Raw genomic sequence first — 17,713 nt, 5'->3', positions numbered from 1 at the left:
TAAAAATAAAATTATGGAACACTTAATGGATTATGATATGACAAGGAAACTGGTTTTTATAATGGAAAAATATTTGCTTCTAATTTAATGTAGTAGGGTTCCTTGAGGGCGTCAATAAAATGGTGAGAGAAAGAGGTAGGTAGACATGCGTAAGCCTTCAAAAAGCCTTTGACAAATCTTTCACAAGAAGCCATTAAAAATGACTAGTTGTAAGGGGAGAGCTAAAATCATGTCACAGGTCAGAAGCAGAATGAAACATGGAAAGTGAAGTCTGAATCACTGACTCATCATCTTTGAAAAGGGTGAAATATTAAGTAGTGGTGTTTTTGAATACTGAAAGAGAACCATTGTGGTTTAATGTACTGTTTGCATTAATGATCTGGAAGAGAGATGAAATGAGCAAACTACTTATTATTTATGATGGTATTAAAAAAAAATGAATTTGGGAGCTTTCAGGGGAATTTAGAAAAATGAAGACATAGACATGATGACAGGTATTGGCCATGGCTGAACAGTTTCCAGTATTATAAATATACTTAATTATTTTTAGATCTTAAATTAATATATCTCTTCATTAAATATGATAAATAAACAACATTCTTACAGGTGTCAGTAATATCTCCAAACAGGGGGGAAAAACAAAAGACGCAAAAAAAACCAATAACAGAAAAAACATTGTGTATGTCATTCTGAAAGGAAATTAATTGTTCATGGAAGACAGCACCATGGAAAGCTGACACCTAGGATTGGCTCCCCTAAGATAGTGGTGGGCTTTGAAGCTAAGTATACATACAGGTATATAAGTTGCAAAATTAGAGACAACAGGACAGGGATGTTGCTTTATCGTGACATGCTTTATACTGATTCTCAGCTGTTCTTTTACTAGCTGAGAAGTCTGCTGCTTAAAGAAATACTTTTCCTGGCCCAGCTCTCATCACCTCTGGCCTTTATAGTTCTCTCTGAACTTGCAGTTCAGAAAAAGTTTATGGTAAGCTCTCGCTAGTCTTCATAGTGTGTTTTGGCTTTTATAGGAACAACAGGCTTCTGCTGTGGCTGCATAAGATCCAGATTTCCTAGAGAACTGAAGTAATTAAAATTTCACAAACTTAACATTAGGATAATTTAAGTGAAATATTACTAGGTCTACAGCCATGTGGCATGGCATGATAAAATTCTTCAGTATATTAGTGTACTGCAGAAGCTAAATGTAACATAAACAAAGCAGCTAAGTATATTGAATAAGCGAAAGTAGAAATTAGTGTTTACACAGTGCTGGATGCTAGCACTTGCATATTCACTTCACATCTGGCTTTGCAAATAGTTTCACTGAGTGATAGTTTGATAATAATCTCCGTGAAAAGCGGAGGAGTCTCCTCAACATCTATGGATATGAGTGTGGATTGTCAGGAGGGCTTAACTCACTGTAGGCAACAGATACAGCAATATCTTCAGAGATCCCACCATTGGGAACAAATGACCTTGAGCACAGGAAAACGTGGGTGGTTGCCTTTTGCATGCTTAAAGAAAGCAGGAACATAATGCTTGCTTTCTTCTAAGTTTGTAGGGGGAGAAAAAGTAAAAGTTTCATTTTTCTTCAAAGCACTTTGATTTTTTTCAGGGAACGACATAGAAATTTATATAATACTGAGGAAAACGTAGCGTGAAGAAAATGAGTTCTGGTGATGCACATATGTAAGTGAACTTCATATGTAAAATCCAACTTTCTATTTTTTTTTTTTTTTTAACCTATTTTCTTTATAATTATTCTTATATGACCTGGCCTAGATGTTCCTGTTCTGGGGGGGGAGGGGGGAGGATTCCTTCCAATCCCCGACATTCTGTGTTTCGTAGCCTCTGATTTTGTATCCATAAATATATGTTTGATAATGATGTTACAGAAATTTATTTTACATAGAAATTCACACAGTTACATTACTTTGCAATTAAAGAAAATACATGCTTAACAAATGAATAAAGTAAATGGCTTTGTTCTGAGTGCTTGGCAAATCTTAGATAACAAAGAAAAAATTGAGGACCTGCCTTTTAATAACTAAATCAAGGTTTTAGTTTAATTTACTTACTTTTGTAAACCGAGGAGGAGCTCTGCTGTTATTTATGATCAGCTTTCTCTTCTGGTCTGTTTCCTGTCCCATTTCTTTTGCGTCATGCATCTGAGCTATGCTACAGGAGATGGTCTTATGCCGAAACTTTGGTGCCAATTGACAGTACACAACAAAATATTGAAAACTATATCCTTCTATGTACACACAGTGAAACTTCACACTGTCCAGCAACTGGGAATATGGAAGGAAAAATCAGGTTAGAATTCTGAGTAAGCTTGATCCCCAATGGAAGAGATAGTATATATCTTCAAGAAAGTGTAAGTGATATTTTTTTCTACTTAGAAAAAAGCTTTATTTTGACTTCAACCTCTTTTGTTGCCCTATTTTCTTGATGTTTCCTCTTGTTTAAGTATTTTGCTTTTTAACATAATATTCTTCACAATTCTGAGAGTGAGTGCTCTTCTGTTCTTATTTCTAGAGTAAATTGTTTTTAGTAGTTGTATGGGAACTGCTGAATCAAGGCCTGAACCTCTGATTGATCACCCGAGGCAAGCAATGAGTCAGCTATGGGAGCACAGGTGAAGGCAATTCACCTGTGCTGCTATAAGGGGTGGTGCCTGGCTGCGCCTCTCCTAGACACATTTAAGAGCTGATTGCCAGTAGGAAAGGATTTCTTCTGGAGTTCTCTGGAGTTTTGCAGTGAGCCCAGGGCGAGGGTAAGTACTCTATCTATTTTTTCTTTGGTGTAATAACCTGCTTAGCCAAATTCTCTGGTATATTTCAGAATTGTAACATCTGTATGTTCATTGATTATGCAGTAGTAGATACAGTATTTCTGAGAAGTTCTATGTATGCACTAGCAAGTAAAACTTTTCAGTGCTGACAAATGTTCATGTCTGAATGCTGAAAAGGCTTTGTGCTCTGTAGCTATTGAAGTGTACGTGTAGAAATATATCTATAAGAACTTAGCAATGTGCCTTCAGAATATCCTGGAAGAGCTAGAGATTTGCAGCAAGGGGAGTAGTGTTATGCCCCTAGTGACAGCCAAAGCAGGCAATAGAAATAAAGATAATCTAATTAATAACTCTCATCCCTCTTGTTTCCACAAGCAGAAAGATCTTTCAGTATCTAAAGGGAAGCTACAGCAATGAAGGGGACAGACTTTAGCAGGGTTTGTTGTGATAAAATAAGGGGAAATGGTTCTGAAGTTAAAAAAAGTGGATCTAGGTTAGATAAAGGAAAAAGTCTTTTACAGTGAGCGCCATTGAGGCATTGGATGAAACAGGTTGCCTCAAGATGTGGTGACAGGAGACTTTGAAGGCGAGGCTGGATCAGGCTCTGGGCAACCTGATGTACCTGTGGTGTCCCTGTTTGTTGCAGGGGAGTTGAACTGGATGACCTTTAAAGGTCCCTTTCAACTCTAAGAATTCTGTGATTCTATGAAGGAAAAAAAAAAAAAAGGACAAAACATGTTCTCTCCATCCCTGAAGGTGCTGAAGAAACCTTTAGTGTACTAAGAGACATAGTTCAGCGGGAAAATATTGGTGGATGGTTGGACTCAATAGTTTTCGAGGTGGTCTTTGTCAATCCTGGTGACTATGAATTCTCTGATTCTGTGTGATGTTTGCCTGTTCTTATAGATCTGTTTTTGATAGTAATGTTTTGTTTTTTAGTAATGTCATATGCAGGAATAATACCAAAAGTTAGATCCCCAGTATGACACAGAAAAAGGGAAGAAGTGCAGACAAAAAATTCCAAGTCAATCTAAGTCAGATGTATAACATTTCTTACATTCCTTACCTGCACTCGGACAGCACAGATGACATTTCTAGAACAATATCTATTTTTCTCAAGTGGGAAGGATTCTGACATTTCATCTAACTGAAAAGAGAAGCAAGTCTTTTTTCTTTTTTTTCTTAAATTCTGCTTTCTGTTGAAGTACAGCTTTGATGAAACTGATGTAAAAAGAGAGACCACAGCACCCTGCTTATTCATGCTGAACTCAGACATTTAAGAGCATAGAAAGATTTAAAGGAGGCCTAAATGCCTTCAAAATTATTAGAGCTGAGAGAAGGTTAGCGTTTCTCTCAATTAAACTTTTTCTTCTATTAAGCCTTGACACTTTGATCATTTTTTTCCTGTTCATTTGCAAAATAAGAAGAGCTATTATTTTCTGGCTCTCCCTCAGGATCTGCCCTTTCCTCTAATTCAAATGATATGGGAGGGTGACAAATGAAATAATGACAGAGCTGTTTCAGTCATCTTTCCAAGTATGAGATATTCCTAACAAGGAAGGAATTTTAAGAGTGATGTTTCTGTCTATTTGAAGAATAATATAAAGACCAGAGAGTAACTTTTATCTCAACATGTAATGAGAACAGCAGTTCTCTATATCCAATAACAATTCCTTTAAACAATGAATTGTAAATCAGTGATTCTGATCAGCTGCTGGTAAGAGAGTACACCTGTCTAGGTATATCCTCATAAGAAACACAACCAAACAATTGCATTTGGGAGTTTTCTCTCACTTGTTATCTGAAAAAAATATATTTTTATTTACCTCAGCTTCCGAAAAATCTTTTCCTTTGCAAACCATCAGCTTTGTTTACTGAGGCTGAAAATAAAGCATCAAGTTAGCAAAAAAAGTAAAAAAGGAAGAACGAAAAGCCATCAACAGTAAAATTTTAGCTCTTTGTCTCTCCTTCAGTGCCTCTGAAATGGAGAAGGATGACTGCAGTGAACATCTTACCTGAAAGTAAATAGCTTTATTGTCAGCTCTGTACAGTGCTTTATGAACTAAATGACAACTTAGGAAAAGATGTTCTTTACCTTCTCTCTAGTTGTCTGCTAGGAGTGTTTGTACTGATATGTTAATACAATATTCCATTAAGATTTTGTTAGTTATCATGCCACAACTAAGTAGTTCTATCTACTTTTCCCTCAGGAACTTGAATTAGTATCTCATGTACATTATGAGTAGGGATTTCCCCAACTACAAATTGTCTTTTGTTATCTTAGAGAAAGAATGATAAATTGAATTGCAATAGAAAAGTCTTTAAAGCAAACATTTTGATAACTCTTAAAGCAAAATCGTGTTCTTGAGCCTAGCCCACGAAACTGAATTTGGTCTACCACATAGATAGTAGATAGAATGAGAGGGGGAAAAAGTAGTTTTATGACACGTGATTTCAAAAATTTATTTAGTATTGCAGCCTTTCTTTTGCTTTTGTACTCTAAAGAAAAAAAAGTGAATTCCTGTAATCAGCAATTTAGCACTTAAATCTAACAGGCCTCCATCTCTGCAGTCTTGTACAGTCTTACAGATAAAATTCTGTTAAATCCAGCCTGTACACTTCTATGATAAATACATATATTGTTTTCACGTACAACTGTAAAGAAATGGTTTCAATTTCCAAGGTTGATAGGATTTTTTTCATTTCAGTTTAGCCCTCTAAATTGTTTCTTTGAAAGTTTTCCCCACTCTTTCATTGGAATAGCTTCTGTATTACTTTTGTAGATTCCTCTGTATTCCCAGGGGTTTGAAAGTTAACTAATACCGGTTTAAGCATCATCTGTGACTTATTTGTGTGATGGGTGGTCCCAACTGTTCTGCCACGTCTGCAGCCGTTTAAGAAGTTATGTCTGAGTTACATCTGCATATGCATAGCAGATGTCTTCTAGACTGTAATGAAAGATGATATAGACCAACATTTATCACAACTAAGTTGCTGTATGCTAGGAATCACTCATGCAGTTCCCTCTCATACCAATCCTAACCACTGGGATCTTTTTTTGCTACACTTGCTGTTAAGGGCATAATCCTTAAAATTTAACCATTTCCTGGAAAAGCCCTTGTGGATGTGATGGATGTTCTATAGTATGTCATAGAAAATTGCACTGGATCTCACAGGCTACAAAAACCATCCACAGTATATTTACTTGTACATCAGTTATTTCTATAGATTCATATGTATGGGCATAAGTCAAATATTTCTTTTAAGAGACCTGTTAAAAGGTGCATTTAAAGTATTAACGATGATATTATGTTGCATGAATTACACGAGAATTCTCAGTGAGTTAGTTATTCCACATGTAGTTCCTTTGGGGTTTACATTAAGGGAGGATGGATTAGGAAATGCTACAGGTCTAAGTAAACTACTATGCACTAAGACTTCACTGTGTGTTAATTTCCCTCTATAAATGCTGTCTGAGAGTATGTTGGCCTCTTTTGGAGTGTAGGTTTATTCTTGAATTCAGTTGAAAATATTCTGTGCATGTCTGTGTGTCTGAAACAGGAAGCAATGAACAATTTAGACCAAAGTTATAAGCATTTATTGAATTTATTGGATATCTACCTTGTTCTGAAATATTGAACTTGCGTGGTCTGCATCACTGAAAGAAATATTTGTGATGCTTTAGTCACAGCACTGGTCAACAACTATGTTGTCTTTTAAGACATGCTTTCGTACAATTTAGAGAGCAGTTGAATTACAGACACAACTCCATGAGGAAATAAAAAGCAATATAGTCTATCTCCTTCAGCAGAACCAATTAAATTGGAGAAACTGCATAGCTGCTTTGCCCAAGCTTAGGGGCATTTCTTTCATAGCTGATTGCACCAGTTTATGGTTATTTCTGTGTAAATGTTGTTCACCTCTACAGATTACCTTTAAAAAAAGACTGAAGGATAATGTCTTCATCTTGCTGAAGCCTGAGGAGAGGTGGCATTGGTAATTCTGTCACAGATGATGACTGATAAAAGTAAAAAAGTAATACTCTGAGTAAAGTACGTTCGCCATAGGATTGCGGTTTTTATAACGTGGCATTTCCAGTCAGACATGGACAAAGAATTTAGGCAGTCCTCCATTTCTTTCCAAAACAATCACTAGCTGGCATTAGTACTTGACTAGAGGTCTTGTTTATAAGGAGTGTGGCAATGAATGTTTTTGTCATTTTGAGTGTTATCTTGTTTTTCATGGTGCTGTACTTGCTTTTTAAATTCAGAGCATGTTGTCTGCCTGAGAAGTGAATGATTTTGCCAACTGATTCAACAGAGAAGTGGTCTGGAAGCAACTGTTGTAGAATATATGAGAAAAATATACTCTTGTCCTCCTACTTTTTCCTTTTTTTTTTTTTTTAATTAAAAAAAAAAAGATAATTTACATATGTCCAGTGTGCTCTAATTTACTTGGCCAGTAGTTTGACATATTTTTTAAATGGATTAGACTTAATCTGTTTGGCTGTTGGAGAGCGAAGCTCCAATAGATAGTATATTTAATTCAAAGATTTCTTTTTCCTTCATATTTGTAAAAGCATTAAAAAAATAAGACTATAAATTTAATTTATGAAACTAATTTTGGATACTGAAACTCTCAGACTGTATTGTTAATTTTTATGTACACAGATTAAAACAGAAAACTCTTTTATTTATATTTGAAAGTGAAAGGCATATTAGGAGCAAGTGTGTATGTTTGATAAGTACACTGTGATATTCTGATATTAAAATATAAACATACACATAATTTTCTTTTTTCTAAGTATTTCTCATTTCTATATGTTTATAGCTGAATAGGTAAAATAGGTCAACTTCTTGTTTCAAAGTGTGCTCCTTAGCATTATCTTTCTCTTATTACTCTTTGAGTTTCAGTGGAAAACTTCTTCTAAATAATTGAGGGGTTGCAACGTGGTCTAAATAATTTCATGACTGAATTACTAGAAAACCAGTGGACTACTGTCTTTTTATTCAGCTGCCTTTTACATTTCATTTACCTGTGCATGAGGAAAATTGCTGCCTTGCCAATGAGAGCTGTCAGCATATTGAGTCTCGGAATCAAGGCAGAAGTGTTGGCAACCAAAATCAGTGTGTATAGTTAGTAATACAGTGCAGAGGTAAGGCTTTTTGGCATTTTAGTTTCGTGGCTTCATCAGAATAGAGTCTGTGATGGCAAGAGTAAAGATAAGAGGCTTTGCATCTCCAGATCTGTTTCAGAATGCATAGAAAATGTGTGCAGAGCCTAAATGTAAATAGGATACATAAGAATTCTCCTGTATTTCAGTTTTTTTTTTTAAAAAAAAAGTATGCAAGAGAATTTTTTTCCCACTCTTTTATTACTTTTTTTTCCACATATGTTTATCAAACGCCTACCTTCCATAGAATTATATGCACACAGCTTCTGCTTGTTCCTTCTTAAAGATTTCACCATCAATTAAAATAAGATTAGGAACTAATACTGAGATAATGTTTACAAAATAATTTCTTTTGTCTACCTTAAATGAAAAAAGCTATAATAAAAATGTTTATCATAAAGGATTCTTACAATGTTGTTTAAGAACTTAAAAAGACAGTTATGATTTTGGCTTAGAAGTACAGAAAGGTGTGTAAGAGAATGATTTTAATGTGAGAGAGAATAAGGAAAATAAGTTTCAAGTGTATATTTTTAAATATTTTGATGCTTCTAAGTTTGCTATTTTTAAGGCTATTTTATTTCATTTATGGTTGCCATTTTCTGACATAGCATCTTGAAGTTTTCATATCTACTTTGATGGTTGGACTAGATGATCTTAGTGGTCTTTTCCAACCTAAGCGATTCTATGATTCTACTTAAAATGTTTAACTGACAATAAGAAGGGATCTCTATGCTTCTTCAAGTGAAAAGACACAAAGTGTAAATGGTAGTATAAGGAAAGATACTCATCTAAGTGGAGAACTTATCTGGAATCCTGCTGATCTCTTTGACTTCAGAATGCAACCATGTAAATTTTAAGCAAGCTTTTTGCTTGCAAGCCTGTGTAAGTAATACCGGCCTCATTCTTATTTTTAATAACACTGCTTTCCAATTGAGAGTTTCAAAACACTACCACTGCAGCTCCCAAAGACCACAAATTGTGTCAACTGAAAAGATATTTAGACATTTGATTTTAGTATTTCCATTTTTTCTTGAAATAATCCTGTGTTATGTGTATGTTTTTCTTTTCTCTCCATTCCATAAATCTGAAAATATAAAACCAGAAAACATTTCTAGTAGTAATCTCAATTTCTGTCAGGATCTGCCATTATGATGTATGGAAAATATAAGGAACTGATTGTAATATATATCTTACTAAGATACTTTTTTGTTTTTAACATAAATAGAAGTGAAAAGTTTATGCCCAAACCTTTTCTGAAGCAGTTTTCTGGCACAGAGTGGTAGTTTATTAATCATCTGTTGGAATTTCAAAAATTAGGCCATCTGCAGTGTATCTCTTCAGCTACTCTGAATTAAAACTGGAGTGATATTGAACTTCAGTCCTCTGGTACTTAAAAATTACTTCCGTACTGTCATGTGTCACTTGACAGAGCATTTGTATATCAGTGTTTAAAAATAATAATAATAATAAAACATAGCAAGAGTTCAAAGGCTATCTTTTAATCACTATTTGCAAGGGCTGGACGTATATATATGTTTGACTAAAGCTTTAGAGAGCTTTCAGCAAACACGGCTGCCTGTATTTTCCTCCTGTTGAAGACATGGGTCCTGGAAATCCTTTGTACCATGGAGGAACTCTAGGCTCCAATGAAGATGGTACACATAAAGCAGCCCGTGGATGAAAATGCATTTTTTCCTGTATGCATTAATATTTTCTGTATGTCATAGAAAATTGTCTATCTCTCTTTTAATGGGCTTCCTCCTTCATAGCCCTACTAACTGCCCAATTAAAATAATATCTTATTTCCTTAATAACTGTGCAGGTTTTTATCTAGTTCTGCTTTGCAAACAATAAGCAGTTGTATATAGTATTAAATATTCATAATTCTGATACGAAATGATGAGAGGCTCTTAACTAACATGGTGATTGATAGCAATCCTTAATTCAGTAAACTGCTTGCTATATAGTGATACAGGTGCATCCAGCAACTTCAGTGTCAGGGAAAAGATAGAAGTGCAATTATTTTGTTACTTTCTTTTTTAATTATTTCATTTTGCTCAAGTAACTCGTCTTCATAAAACAGAGAAAGAAATATTTTTTATGTAAGTTTATAATACCTAAGACTTCAAAGAGAGGGAAAATCACTCTGAGTGATGTATAGTTGCATGCTTGGACATCAAAAGTGGGCTATTCTTTGCTAGAACATTCCTTTTCTGGATGCCTACCTGTGTGATCTTCTGTAAGGAATTTGGTTTCATAGGGGAGTTGAACTCGGTGAACTTTAATGGTTACTTACAACTCTTGTGATTCTGTGAATAAGGTTGAGGCCACTAGTTGCATTAGCTGAAATTGGGGAAGGTTTTAGATTCTATAGATTAGTTATAATGTAGTTCCTACTGCGTTTTATTTATATGAAAATGATGGTGAACTTTTTTACTTCAATAAATAAAAAAACAGGCAGAAATAATATTGCCAAAGAAAACAGAAACACCATTGGTATTCTTACAAAAGCTTTGCTTTATTAATAAGCAATATTATTATCTGTAGTGTATTTACAACCTCATGACCACTCTGATCTATTGGAGCTTGTTGTTATTTAGTTTGTTTTTTGTTTTTTGTTTTTTTTTTTTTTGTAGTATCATAATACTCTTCAAGGAAGCAAAGGAATGTTTCCTTTTACTTCAGCTGAAAAACACAGTGGAACAGATAAGCTTTTACAAATATTTCATATTATTAGTACCCAAAATGCATTCTGAGCTCATGGGATTTTTTTCACCCTTTCCTAATCGTACAATTTTATTTAAAGGAAAAAAAAAAAAAAAGAAAACACCACCACAAAAAAACTCCACCTTTTTATATATTAATATATTATTATATATTATATTATATTATTTATATATATATATATTATATAATTATATATTATATATATATAAATATATATATTATATAATTATATATTAATATATATTAATATTTTAAATATTCAGAGTTTATTTCTAATATGTAGACTTGCAAATTAGAAATAACAAGACAAGGTATTTTTCAATCCTTCTGTTTTTTGGGATTTATTTTTTGACATCTTTATTTTTGGGCTTCCTTTATGTTCAAATATAAATATTTTACAGCTTTCCTAGGAACTGTATTGATAGAAGTAAGCAACAAGGTAGTTGAGAGGAAATGGCAGAAGATTACACTCCTTTTTTTGTTGTTGTTTCTTTTTGGGACTCATAAGACCTGTCACACCAAGGAATCACTGTAGAACCACATATATATTAAACACATATATAGGCGCACATATACATACATCTATATAAATACATGGATACAAATTGCACAATGTTTCCTTTTCATTCTGAATGAAGTAAATAAATATTAAGGGGATAGAAGAACCATAGACTCATTTGAGTTGAAGGGAACCTTTAAAGCTCATCCAGACAACTCTCCTGCAATGAACATGGACATCTACAGCTTGATAGGGTTGCTCAGTGCCCTATCCAGCCTGAAAGATGATACAGTTAAAAGCCTAAACACAAAGGTGGTAGATGTTGAGAAGCTGTATACTATTTCCACAGTGGTCACTTCACCTGACAAGTGTCCAAACAAGGAAATTATTGTGAAAAAGTTGTCACTTTTATATTGCAATTTTTCAAATTCTAATCAATCAAGAACATGTTGGATTACTTATTCACAGCACATAAATGCAATCTGTAGAAGTTAAATCTTGACAGCTAATTTTTCTTTCTCGACATAGATGTTAAATTGAAGCTCTGCAAGATATAGCTCAGCATCAGTGTCAGGAGTAAAAGTATAGGCTGTTGAAAGAAGCCCTTAAGTATCCAGAGAGGATTCATTTCCTGCTCCTCAACAACTGGGAAAGAAGCTCATTATACCTTTCCTAGGTGTACACATGATATTGGCAAAACACATAGACTGTGGCATGCATTTTCTTCCAAGCCTACAGTGCTATTATTATTTAAAATTTAGGTGCTACTATTATGTATGGTTGTTTTTCCTATGCCTCAGTTTTAGGGAAGCTGACTTTGAATTACTTCTGCAGTTACGTCACTAGCTCTGATGTTTCCGTTCATACTCTCTATAACCTTTTAAAGAGATAAATAACAGTTTCTGTTTTGGGACACACGTAGCCCTTTGGTTTATTCCCTTTCACTTTGTTCTTTATCTAGCAACAGCAGAGAAAATTAAAATTTGATTCTTGATAACATTAATAGTCTGGAATTAGTATACTGTGGCTTAGATCATGTTGTTTAGAAGTAGCACTGTGGGTGAGGTATACTCATTAATTTTTTTGACATTTTCGATATTAAAACTATACATATGTGCAGCATTAATAACTACAGGCCATTCCCGCAGTGGCAGTTAGGAATATTCAAGTAGCTAAAATTGTTTGCTGTAATTTTATTAGCTGTTTTGATAGCCAAACTTCTCTCCTGCCCATAAGAACTTATTTCTGATCAGAACAATAGTTTTCAAACTCGTGGCATCATTTTGAATAAAATCTTGTATGTACTTGTCAAAGCAGAACAGGAAAGCAGAAGATGAGAAAAGGTACATAAGGCCAACCTTGCCACCAATGCTTTAGCAGGCAAATAGATGTGGCTTCCCTGAATATCAGGTCTTAAAGTATCCTCCTGAAGGAAAGTAAGAAGACATGAGACTTGCTTTTAAAAACAGATACTAAATTCAAAGTAATACTTCTAATGTCTTTTGTTCAATACGTTAATGTGATTTAGCAAGTATTCATTCTTTCTACTAGATCTTGCTTAAACTGTATGAGAAGAAAAATGCCAAATTTAACAAATGCTCGGGTTTTCAAGACCATATTATTTCAGAAGTCTTCATGAGACTCATGTTCTAATCCTTGTATGTGCTTATTCAAATGGAAAGGCTTTACCAGAGGGTGTTTTCAATTTTTCCTTTAAAAGAACACCTCTCATTTTGTTACTTGTTGAAAAATCCTCGGGATGCTGGCTTAAAATTAGCCTTTGTGAATAAATCATCCCAACCCTAAACCAGGTAATCAAAGGTACTCAGTTGTTTATCAGACTGAGTTCAGTGAAATTTGCAACTGGAATGCTTTTAAGTCTTCTAAGCGTTTCACAAAGGAGCCTTCACAGTAGTGTATCCACAGAATGCAACATCAACTGTTTTGGTGTAGTACTGGTTAAGATGATTTTTATTATCTCCAGAATATGATGCAGAAGAGAATAAACAAAGAAGCAAGAACATGTGTTTTCTTATTGATTAATCTGAACTAAGCTTTTTTTTGTCATCCTGAGGTTAGTGTTTGTATATAGAGTTTACAGTCTGGTTTTGTTTTCCTACCTATGGAATAAACATAAGTGACTTCTGTTGAAAATTGAGTAAATTAAAATTAAGATAACCATAAGAACAGTCCGCGCTGCTTCTATGACAGCAAGCACTGTACTGAATATCGAATAACTTCCCACCTGTGAAGCAACCAAGAGATTTAAAAGTGTATGTATAACATAATGTCTACAACATAATGAAATCTAGCTATCAATAAATATTGGCCCACAGAAGATATAAGGCTAATGTAAAATATTGTAATATCACATTACAGAGTGTAAATTTCCTTCCCAGAATTAAACAAATCATGTCTGTATCACTTGAATCAACCATAAAAACACTGGACAAATATGTACAAGTAGACAGAAGAGTTATAGTTCAATATATTTTCTCAAATGTCTGGAACATACAGTAACTAAAATATTGTTCATAAGTTTTAAATTTCAACAAAGGTAGGTTGGCAGCTGCAGAATACAGTTGGATCAATTTATTACAGAGAAGGGAAAACGGGGCAAAAGAAAGGAACAGATGAAATACAGCAAGAGATGTGACTGTGAAATTGAGAATATTTTGCACTCGTGCAGGGCATGTCTGTACTTAAAGCTCCTGTGGACACTGTTACACTGTGGACTCAAAGCAATTTACTTACTGGGAAAAAATAGTGAGTTATGCTGCTTCTTAAAGTATTCTTATACTGACATAAGTATTGATTAGTTAAAAGACACAAGCAGTCGGGGCTGGTCACAGAAAACTATGGACCACAGAAGGGATAACAGCTCTGCAGCTTCTCACTTGTGTCTATTGCAAACCATGCCTAGAATTCAGTTCCTTCAGTGTTTACAGTAATGTAGTCAGCCATGTTGCTGGGTTGTGCCGATACAAGCTTTGTGCAAGTGGTGAATATTTTCCTGTGTCATTAAATACATATGCATTACATTTCTGAACTTATCAACAGGTGGATCCTGCTGATTTGTAAAAGACATTTTAGTATAGACCAAATGAATCTTGAGCCAAGTGACCTCTCTCCAGAAGCGCCCAGCAGACAGTTATGGTGTCTAGAGCAAAGGGGAACAACCGGTTAAATGTAAAGCAATAGATCCTGAGAATACTGACTTAGTTTTCAGGATTTCAAGTCTTTCTCAGCAAGTGATGGTGCTTTTATTTTTAAAGTCCTTTGAGGTATTTGTGCAGTCTTTTTTTCAGTCCACAAAAATTTCTTTATCCAAAATATCCTATGGTAAATAACTCTCCCTTGAGGGAATAGTTAACTTGGGCTTTTATCTTCCCCTGGATTGCTTTCAGCTTCCTTCCTGGTGGTTTTACATGCTCCTTCTCCTTTTCCTAATATAGAGCAAGTGTGTTTTCCTTATCAGTTCATACTACATAAAACAAAAACAAAACAAACAAACCAAAAAAAAAGGCAATAAAACCAATAGAGAAAAGTGATCTGGTAAATCAATTATGTGAATCCAAAATCTCAGTTGAGAAGGAACAGTTAGGAAAATAAGATGTAAGCTTCATTTGGTGTCACAGAAATTGAAATATCGCAATTTTATTTCCTAGCAATATAGGTAGTCTTGTGCAAAGTATAAATGTGAATGTAATTTTGTAAGAATGATACTGAGAATTAATTTAATTGATCTCAGATTAAGTTACTTCAGCTGTGATAAGATGAATGTTGATTAACAGAGTCATTATGCCTACTGAGTTTAAGTAATTCAACCTTAACAAAAAAAAAACCTCAAAAAACAAAACACATCTGTGACACATTTATGGCCATAAGGTCTCTTGAAACAAGATAACACATCAGCTTTGACAATACTGAATTCAGTTATGTTTAAGACATTATCTGAGCAGGAATCACTTTACTAAAATACAGAGCTTAAGACTAGGCTTCCATTCATGTTCATGAACTTAGAATCTAAAATAGAAATTCTACCTACGAAAACAACAAGGTTGTCTGGTTTGTTATACTAAAATAATGTGGAACTGGAATTGCAAACATTGGAAAAAATAGGGGCATACTGCTAAAGGACAATTTTTTGCTTTACTGGATCTTCAAAATAAAATCAACCCACCATTTCAAAATAAAATTTAATAATAAAGAAAAGAAATTTTTGGAAGATTATTCTACCAAAGCATTTATTCCCCATATTGTCATAGCATAAATTGCACTCTAATAAAAATAGAGGCTGTCATTAGGATGAGATCATACAAAATGAAGATTTTGTATGCTTTTGTATGCTTTTGAACTGCTCAAGTAATACCTTTTCAGTATACTGAAAACCAGGGGAAAAAAAAAAAAACAAAGGGGGGGCAACCACCATGGTTGCACTTCACCACACAATCCTGAAAAATGAACTTCCTTGTGGATAATTCTGAGCTCTAAAAGGTGAAATATGCTTCTTTCAACTCCATCCTTATATTCAGGATTTCATGGAATCCCATTACTATATATTAAAACAAAAATGCATCAACAACTTGTTTGTAAGGATGACATTTTTTGAAAACAAAGCTGCCATATTATAGATTTGCCGGAGTACATGAAGAATGCTACAGATTTTTAGTTATATTTATTTGTTTTTAAAGGAGTGAGGCAGGTAGCATTGAAGTCTGAGTTCTATAGCTTGCAAGAAAAAATTGTTTAGATTCTCTTGCCAGCATACAGGAGGTATAGGTTGAGCTAGTGAATTTACCTTCTTCCTCCATCTGTCTGCAGTAATCACTGTCAGTGCATTTAAGCATTGAGGAAAGGGTTTTTCCAGCCAACAGATTAAGGAAGAGTGTTTAAAGGTTATATCTCTAGCTGATGAAGTAGATTCTGTAGTCAGTGAAGGGAGAAATAAATGAAAATAGAAGACAGGAGGGTACTGGTACACTACGTAGTAAACGAGGGCTAGGTAAAATAAATCTGTTTGATTCAAGATTTTTTCTTTTTAAGAGAAAAGTGAAAAAAGTGCATGTGTTGGAATAGCACATGAACTGGATGTTCTCAGTTTCAGAAGTTCAAAACAATTGGCTTGAGAAATCAAGGTACTAGTGGGGATTTGTAATAAGCCTGCCAGGCTGGTGTAACATTATATGACCGAAAACTACAGTACCTAACCTATTAAAAAACAAACAAACAAACAAAAAAAAAAACACGTGCAAGCTGGTTAGTCTCTTCTCACTAGGATTGAAGGTTTGTGAATAAATACCTACAGTATTCAGGATATGGCTGTAAATGACTAACTGTTGGAAAATACTACATCAGTAGTATCAAAGTATATTTTGTCAAACTGACTTTGTATCTGCCTTAGATAAGACAACTGATTGATTGTCTACACAAGGAAAATCAATAGATTTAATCTGATTTCAGCCAAACATTTGATATAATACCATATGGAGAAAGACAGCAATGCAAGATGGTTAATGAGGTTCTGCTGGTAACAGTTGCTGGATTGTTAGAAGGATGGTAATGAAACTCAAGCATAAATATTAGCACAAACCCTCCTTAACACTTTTCATTGACGTGTTGTAACGCCTAGGCAGTGGAAATTTGCTGATGCAATCAAGCTGATAGTACAGAAGGTGATGTCATATGAGTTTCTTTAAGCATTTAAATAATAGGACAAAATTCAGTAGTTCTATGTTCAAGATGTAAGTTCAGCAACAGTTTGTGTTACAGAATGGAAGTTCTGCACGTAGAAATGAGGAAATAGTTTGGATTCTCTTAGTCAGAGATTACTTGAAGCCACAAATGCAAAGACTTTGGAAGTATCAGACAAGTATTTTTAAGAAGGAATTTATTTAGTTCTGCAGAGACTTACTCTGAAATATTGTGGACAATTTTTGTCATCCTTCCTAAAAACTGAGCAGACAAAATTTGATCTAAGTGCAAGGAAAAGACATCTCTACCTTCAATATGAACACGGAAATGAGAAATGTATTTAATAAAAGGAAACTATGTAAGTTTGGCTAAGAGTGTAGTAAAAAAAAAAATAAAATAGAGTGGTCTATAAATATGTTATTGTGGAAAAAGAAAGTGGTAGTTAACAGCAGTAAGTGGAAAAACAAGTAAGAAAAGATAGCTACCAGTACAGAGAGATATAAACATCCCACTTATTAAGTTAGCTTGGAAAAGAGAAAGCAGTATATTATAATAGAAGAGATGCAAAAAAAATCTTGCCTGGTTTTACAACAGTTTAATTATTTCAGAAAAGATTTAATAGTACTGTTGACTGGGTAGGGAGGTTACTTCAAGTCTATTCTTTGAAAGAACCTGCACGTTCTTTAACCATAAAAATGGTTGTTAATTTTATTTTGGTGTAAACTTAGAAAATTAGAGGGAAGTCTGTATTATGAAAGCAAGTCCAGGGATATGTACTTAAATATATTGATCAGGAAAAAAGGTGTGCTTTTTCATGATCAGC

General features: G+C 34.2%; 1 long non-coding RNA gene across 4 annotated transcripts in view; it reads left to right on the top strand.

Moving 5' to 3' along the window:
* The first annotated feature begins 1,575 nt into the window (after window positions 1–1,575).
* Window positions 1,576–17,713, top strand: part of LOC125692420 (uncharacterized) — a 59,526-nt gene continuing 43,388 nt past the window's right edge. For all 4 annotated transcript variants that reach the window (XR_007376648.1, XR_007376646.1, XR_007376644.1 and 1 more), the window contains exons 1-3: window positions 1,576–1,692; window positions 2,272–2,380; window positions 2,542–2,779. This is a non-coding gene — a long non-coding RNA (uncharacterized LOC125692420). The remainder of the gene's footprint in view (window positions 1,693–2,271; window positions 2,381–2,541; window positions 2,780–17,713) is intronic.

The sequence above is a fragment of the Lagopus muta genome, chromosome 4 (assembly GCF_023343835.1).
Source record: "Lagopus muta isolate bLagMut1 chromosome 4, bLagMut1 primary, whole genome shotgun sequence".
Lineage (NCBI taxonomy): Eukaryota > Metazoa > Chordata > Aves > Galliformes > Phasianidae > Lagopus > Lagopus muta.
The sequence above is the reverse complement of the archived record's forward strand: the minus strand, read 5'-3'. Positions and strand labels throughout refer to the sequence as shown.